Here is an 8,503-nt window from a genome sequence, read left to right as displayed (position 1 = left end):
CACTTCTATGTTTCATGATAAGATATAATATTCATTCAGAAGTGTCATGTATACCTCGTATTCACTTCAAAAGAATGTAAATGCGACACTTCCATGCTAGGAAATAGCGTTTCCAGATATCTACGTATCGTAGCAATAGAGTTCTAATGCTATTAGGTTGGTGCGTATGAAATGTCGGATTCTTAAGTGATTGTATAAAACTGTATATCTTTCTTCAAAAGCTGTTTATTCAATCAAAGTATGCTCCATTCGCTTCAATACACTTCTCCCAACGAGATTTTAAAGCGTAGATGCCTTTTTTTAAAAAATCTTGGTCTTTAGAATTAATAAACTCTGATATCGAGTTTTTTAGACTGTCTTCATTTTCATAGTGTTTGCCCCTTAAAAACAGCTCTAAATGCTTGAAAAAATGAAAATCGGTCGGCGAGAGATCCGGTGAATATGGTGGATGCTGCAAAACTTCGTATTCCAGTTCGTTCAGTTTCGCAATGTTTTGTGCGATGTATGCGGCCCGAGCGTTGTCATGGAGCAGTAGCGGGCCATGCCGATTCACAAGCGATGGGAGTACAATTTTTAACTTATCGTGCATCTCATCAATGTACTGGCAGTACTTTTCGGCCGTAATTGTCTCCCCAGGTCGAAGGAACGAATAATGGATTACCCCAGCCGCGTTCCACCAAACTGTGAACAAAATCTTCCGTGGATGAAGCGATGGCCTTGGAGTATGGGCACAAACCTCATCCTTGTCAAGCCACCGAGCACACCTCTTTCTATTGTCATAAAGAACCCATTTTTCGTCACACGTAATGATCCGATCAAAAAATGGCTCTCGGTGAAATCGGGTTAGCAATGATGAGCATACGTTTAACCGATCCAGCTTATTTCGCTCTGTCAGTGCGTGCGGTACCCACTTGTCCATCTTCTTAACCTTACCAATCTCAGAAAGGTGTCTCCATATCGTTGTATGGTCAACTTTCATCCTGATAGCAAGTTCCCTCGTGGATACGGCTGGATCCGCTTCTACTAGACCCTTCAGGTCATCATTCTTCACAGACGTTTTGGGTGTTCCGCGCGGCTCATTTTGCAGTGAAAAATCGCCAGTCCGAAATTTTTCGAACCAACGCTGCACTTTCCGATCGTTAACCGTATTCTCCCCAAACGCTTGGTTTACGTTGCGTGCAGCTTTTGCAGCACTCTTACCAAGTTTGTACTCATATAAGAAAATGACACGAATGTCGGCAGAATTCATATCGGTAATAAACTCAAAAGAAATAAAAAAGGGAAGACCTTCGAGAAAACCTATTTTGTTGAAATGAGTCCTCTGGCAATGGACAATACGAGTATGAATGAGGTTATGCCAAATACAAAAATATAACGAAAACGGGGAGGAAAACGTCCGCATGTAAAGAGAATCCGACATTTCATACGCACCAACCTAATACTTAAAACGAGATGCCGCATTTCATTTCTATCTTTCGTGATAAGGTATCATATTCATTGTGGAGTGTTATGTATACCTCGTATTCACTTCAAAAGAATGTAAATGCTACAATTCCTTGCTAGGAAATAACATTTGCAGATGTCTACGCATCGTAGCAATAGAGTTCTAGTGCTTCTTAAAACGCGATATCGCGTCCCACATCTATGTTTCATGATAAGATATAATATTCATTGCAAAGTGTCATGTATACCTCGTATTCACTTCAAAAGAATGTAAATGCGACACTTCCATGCTAGGAAATAGCGTTTGCAGATGTCTACGTATATTGGCAAGAGAGTTCTAATGCTTCTCAAATCGCGATATAGCACCTCATTCCTATGTTTCATGAATAAGATATAATATTCATTCAGAAGTGTCATGTATACCTCGTATTCACCTCAAAAGAATGTAAATGCGACACTTCCATGCTAGGAAATAGCGTTTCCAGATATCTACGTATCGTAACAATAGAGTTCTAATGCTACTTAAAACGAGATGCCGCATTTCATTTCTATCTTTCGTGATAAGGTATCATATTCATTGTGGAGTGTTATGTATACCTCGTATTCACTTCAAAAGAATGTAAATGCTACAATTCCTTGCTAGGAAATAACATTTGCAGATGTCTACGCATCGTAGCAATAGAGTTCTAGTGCTTCTTAAAAACGCGATATCGCGTCCCACATCTATGTTTCATGATAAGATATAATATTCATTGCAAAGTGTCATGTATACCTCGTATTCACTTCAAAAGAATGTAAATGCGACACTTCCATGCTAGGAAATAGCGTTTGCAGATGTCTACGTATATTGGCAAGAGAGTTCTAATGCTTCTCAAATCGCGATATAGCACCTCATTCCTATGTTTCATGAATAAGATATAATATTCATTGCGAAGTGTCATGTATATCTCGTATTCACTTCAAAAGAATGTAAATATGACACTTCCATGCTAGGAAATAGCGTTTCCAGATGTCTACGTATCGTAGCAATAGAGTTCTAATGCTACTTAAAACGAGATGTCGCATTTCATTTCTATGTTTCGTGACAAGATATCATATTCATTGTGGAGTGTTATGTATACCTCGTATTCACTTCAAAAGAATGTAAATGCGACACTTCCATGCTAGGAAATAGCGTTTGCAGATGTCTACGTATCGTAGCAATAGAGTTCTAATGCTTCTTAAAATGCGATATCGCATCTCACTTCTATGTTTCATGATAAGATATAATATTCATTGCGAAGTGTTATGTATACGTCGATTTCGCTTCACAAGAATGTAAATGTAACACTTCCTTGCTAGGAAACAACGTTTGCAGATGTCTACGCATCGTAGCAATAGAGTTCTAGTGCTTCTTAAATCGCGATATAGCATCTCACTTCTATGGTTCGAGGTAAGTTATAATATTCATTGCGAAGTGTCATGTATACCTCGTATTAACTGCAAAAGAATGTAAATGCGACACTTCCATGCTAGGGAATAGCGTTTGCAGATGTCTACGTATCGTAGCAATGGAGTTCTAATGCTTCTTAAAACGCCATATCGCATCTCACTTCTATGTTTCATGATAAGATACAATATTCATTGCGAAGTGTCATGTATATCTCGTATTCACTTCAGAAGAATGTAAAAGCGGCACTTTCCTAGCTAGGAAGTAGCGCTTGCAGATGTCTACGTATCGAAGCAATGGTGTTCTAATGCTTCTCAAGACGCGATATCGCAACTCATTCCTATGTTTCATGATAAGCTATAATATTCATTGCGAAGTGTCATGTATATCTCGTATTCACTTCAATAGAATGTAAATAATTCGCAATATTCATTGCGAAGTGTCATGTATATCTCGTATTCACTTCAGAAGAATGTAAAAGCGGCACTTTCCTAGCTAGGAAGTAGCGCTTGCAGATGTCTACGTATCGAAGCAATGGTGTTCTAATGCTTCTCAAAACGCGATATCGCAACTCATTCCTATGTTTCATGATAAGCTATAATATTGATTCCGATGTGTCATGTATATCTCGTATTAACTGCAAAAGAATGTAAATGCGAAACTTCCATGCTAGGAAATAGCGTTTGCAGATGTCTACGTATCGCAGCAATAGATTTCTAATGCTTCTTAAAACGCCATATCGCATCTCACTTCTATGTTTCATGATAAGATATAATTCTCATTGCGAAGTGTCATGTATATCTCGTATTCACTTCAAAAGAATGTAAATGCGACTCTCGTTGCTAGCAAATAGCGTTTGCAGATGTCTACGTATCGTAGCAATAGAGTTCTAGTGCTTCTCAAAACGCGATATCGCATCTCACTTCTATGATTCATGATAAGATATAACATTCATTGCGAAGTGTCATGTATACCTCGTACTCACATCACAAGAATGTAAAAGCGGCACTTCCTTCCTAGGAAGTAGCGCTTGCAGATGTCTACGTATCGAAGCAATAGTGTTCTAATGCTTCTCAAAACGCGATATCGCAACTCATTCCTATGTTTCATGATAAGATATAATATTCATTTGCGAAGTGTCATGTACATCTCGTTTTCACTTCAAAAGAATGTAAATGCGAAACTTCCATGCTAGGAAATAGCGTTTGCAGATATCTACGTATCGTAGCAATAGAGTTCTAATGCTTCACAAATCGCGATAACGCATCTAATTCCTATGTTTCATGATAAGATATAATTCTCATTGCGAAGTGTCATGTATATCTCGTATTCACTTCAAAAGAATGTAAATGCGACTCTCCTTGCTAGGATATAGCGTTTGCAGATATCTACGTATCGTAGCAATAGAGTTCTAATGCTTCACAAAACGCGATAACGCATCTCATTCCTATGTTTCATGATAAGATATAATATTCATTGCGAAGTGTCATGTATGCCTCCTATTCACTTCAAGAGAATGTTAATGCGACACTTCCTTGCCTGGAAGTTGCGTTTGCAGATGTCTACGTATCGTAGCAATAGATTTCTAATGCTTCTTAAAACGCGATATCGCATCTCATTTCTATGTTTGCTGATAAGATATAATATTCATTGCGAAGTTTCATGTATACCTCGTCTATGCTTCAAAAGAATTCAAATTCCACTCTTCCTTCCTAGGAAACGGCGTTTCCAGATGTCTACGTGTCGAAGCAATAGAGTTCCATTACTTCTTAAGACGCGATATCGCATCTCATTTCTATGTTTCATACTAAGATATAATATTTATTACGAAGTGTTGTGTACACCACGTCTACACTTTAAGATAATGTAAATGCCACACTTCCTTGCTAGGAAATGCGTTTCCAGTTGTCTACGTATCGAAGCAATAGTGTTCTAATGCTTCTTCAAACGCAATATCGCATCACATTTCTATGTTTCATGATAAGATACAATATTCATTGTGTAGTGTCATGTCTACCTCGTATTCTCTTCAAAAGAATGTAAATGCGATACTTCCTTGCTATTAAATGGAGTTTGCAGATGTCTACATATCGTAGCTGTAGAGTTCTAATGCCTTTTAAATCGCGATATCTCATCTCATTTCTATGTTTCACGATAAGATATAATATGCGTTGCGAAGTGTCACGTATACTTCGTACTCACTTCTAAAGAATGTAAATGCGACACTTCCATGCCAGGAAATAGCCTTTGCAGATGTCTACGTATCGTAGCAATAGAGTTCTAATACTGCTTAAAACGCGATATCGAATCTCACATCTATGTTTCATGATAAGATATAATATTCATTGCAAAGTGTCATGTATGCCTCGTATTCACTTCATTAGAATGCAAGTGCGACTATTACTTGCTAGGAAATAGCGTTTGCAGATGTCTACGTATCGAAGCAATAGAGTTCTTATGCTTCTTAAAAAGCGATATCCCATCGCAGTTCTATGATTCATGATAAGATATAATTATTCATTGCGAAGTGTTATGTATACCTCGTCTACATTTCCAAAGAATGTAAATGCAACACATCCTTGCTAGGAAATATCGTTTCCAGATGCCTACATATCGAAGCTATAGAGTTGTATTGATTCTCAAAACGCGATAACGCATTTCAGTTTTGTGTTTCACGATAAGATATAATATTCATTGCGAAGTGTTAGGTATACCTCGAGTACACTTCAAAAGAATGTAAATGCCACACTTCCTTGCTAGGAAATGTGTTTTCAGGTTTCTACGTATCGAAGCAATAGAGTTCTGATGCTTCTTAAAGCGCGATATCGCGTCTCATTTGTATGTTTCATGATAAGATATAATATTCATTCCGAAGTGTTATGTACACCTCGTCTACACTTCAAAAGAATGTAAGAGCCACACCTCCTTTCTAGGAAATGCGTTTCCAGATATCTACGTATAGAACCAATAGTGTTCCAATATTTCTTAAAACGCGATATAGAATCTCGTTTCTATGTTCCATGATATGATATAGTATTCATTACGAAGTGTTATGTATAGCTCGTCTACACATCAAAAGAATGTAAATGCCATACTTCCTTGCCAGGAAATGCGTTTCCAGATGTCTACGTATCGAAGCAATGGAGTTCCAATGCTTCTTCAAGCGCGATATCGCATCTCATTTGTATGTTTCATGATAAGATATAATATACATTGCGAAGTGTCATGTATACCTCGTATTCACTTCAACGGAATGTAAATACGACACTTCCTTTCTAGGAAATAGCGTTTGCAGATGTCTACGTATTGTAGCAATAGAGTTCTAATGCTTCTTAAAATGCGGCATTGCATCTCATTTCTACGTTTCGTGATAAAATATAATATTCAATATGCAGTGTTATGTATTCGTCGTCTACACATCAAAGGAATGTAAATGCGACACAGCCTTGTTAGGAAATAGCGTTTGCAGATGTCTACGTATCGCAGTAATAGGGATCTAATGCTTCTTAAAACGCGATATCGCATCTCATTTCTGTGTTTCATGATAAGATATAATATTCATTGCGAAGTGTTATGTATTCCTAGTCTACGCCTCAAATTAATGTAAATGCGACACTTCCTTGCTATTAAATAGTGTTCGCAGATGTCTACGTATCGTAGCAATAGAGTTCTAACGCTTCTTAAAACGCGATGTCGCATCTAATTTCTATGTATCATGATAAGATATAATATTCATTGCGAAGTGTCATGTATACCTCGTATTCACTTCAAGGGAATGTAAATGCGACACTTCCTTTCTAGGAAATAGCGTTTGCAGATGTCTACGTATCGTAGAAATAGAGATCTAATGCTTCTTAGAACGCGAAATTGCATCTCATTACTTTGTTTCATGGTATGATATAAAATTCATTGCGAAGTGTTATGTATTCCTCGTCCAAACTTCAAAAGAATGGAAATCCCAGTCTTCCCTGTGACGGAATAGCGTTTGCGGACGTCTACGTATCGCAGCAATAGGTTTGAAACGCATCATAAAACGCGATATCGCATCCCATTTCTATGTATCATGATAACAGGTAATATCATTGCGACGCGTTATGTATAACTCGTCAACACTTCCAAAGAATGTAAATCCCACACTTCGTTGCTACGGAGTAGCGGTTTTAGATGTCTACGTTTCTAAGCAATAGAGATCTAATGCTTCATTTAACGCGATATCGCATCTCATTTCTATTTTTCAGGATAAGATATAATATACATTGCGAAGTGTCATGTATATCTCGTATTCACTTCAAAAGAATGTAAGTGCGACACTTTCTTGCTGGGAAATAGCGTTTGCAGATGTCTGCGTATCGTACCAATAGAGTTCTAATGCTTCTTATAATGCGATATCGCATCACATTCCTATGTTTCATGATAAGATATAATATCCATTGCGAAGTGTCATGTATACCTCGTATTCACTTCAAATGAATGTAAATGCGACACTTCCTTGCTAGGATATAGCTGGTCCAGATGTCTACGTATCGAAACAACAGTGTTCTAATGTTTCATAAAACGAGATATCGCATCTCATTTCTATGTTTCATGATAAGGTATAATATTCATTGCGAATTGTCATGTATAAGTCGTATTCACTTCAAAAGAATGTAAATGCGACACTTCCTTGCTAGGAAGTAGCGTTTGTAGATGTCTACGTATCGTAGCAATAGACTTCTAATGCTTGTTAGAACGAGATATCGCATCTCATTTGTATGTTTCATGATTAGATATAATATTCATTGCGAAGTGTTATGTATTGCTCGTCTGCGCTTCAATTGAATGTAAATGCGACACTTCCTTTCTAGGAATTTGTGTTTCCAGATGTCTACGGATCGAAGCAATATAGTTCTAATGCTTCTTACAACGCGCTATCGCATCTCATTCCTAATTCTCATGATAAGATATAATATTCAATGTGGTGTGTTATGTATACCTCGAATTCTCTTCCAAAGAATGTAAATGCGACACTTCCATGCTAGGGAATAGCGTTTGCAGATGTCTACGTATCGTAGCAATGTAGTTCTAATGCTTCCTGAAACTCGATATCGCATCTCATTTCTATGTTTCAAGATAAGATATAATATTCATTGCCAAGTGTTATGTATTCCTCGTCTACGCTTCAAATGAATGTAAATGCGACACTTCCTTGCTGGGAAACAGCGTTTGCAGATGTCTACGTATCGTAGCAATAGATTTCTAATGCTACTTAAAACGAGATATTGCATCTCATTTCTATGATTCATGATAAGATATTATATTCATTGTGGAGTGTTATGTATACCTTGTATTCACTTCAAATGCATGTAAATGTGACACTTCCTTGCTAGGAAGTAGCGTTTGCAGATGTCTACTTGTTGAAGCAATAGAGTTCTAATGCTTCTTAAAATGCGGCATTGCATCTCATTTCTATGTTTCGTGATAGGATATAATATTCAGTATGCAGTGTTATGTATTCGTCGTCTACACATTAAAGGAATGTAAATGCGACACTTCCTTGCTAGGAAATAGCGTTTGCAGATGTCTACGTATTGAAGCTATGTACATCTAATTCTACATAAAACGCGAAGTTGCATCTCATTTCTATGTTTCGTG

At 37.4% G+C, this 8,503-nt stretch overlaps 1 pseudogene; it reads right to left on the bottom strand.

The window, feature by feature from the left end:
- Positions 1-229: 229 nt before the first annotated feature.
- On the bottom strand, positions 230-1,420 carry LOC143432426 (histone-lysine N-methyltransferase SETMAR pseudogene; annotated as a pseudogene).
- Between the last annotated feature and the right edge of the window lie 7,083 nt (positions 1,421-8,503).

The sequence above is a fragment of the Xylocopa sonorina genome, unplaced genomic scaffold, assembly GCF_050948175.1.
Source record: "Xylocopa sonorina isolate GNS202 unplaced genomic scaffold, iyXylSono1_principal scaffold0194, whole genome shotgun sequence".
Lineage (NCBI taxonomy): Eukaryota > Metazoa > Arthropoda > Insecta > Hymenoptera > Apidae > Xylocopa > Xylocopa sonorina.
The sequence above is the reverse complement of the archived record's forward strand: the minus strand, read 5'-3'. Positions and strand labels throughout refer to the sequence as shown.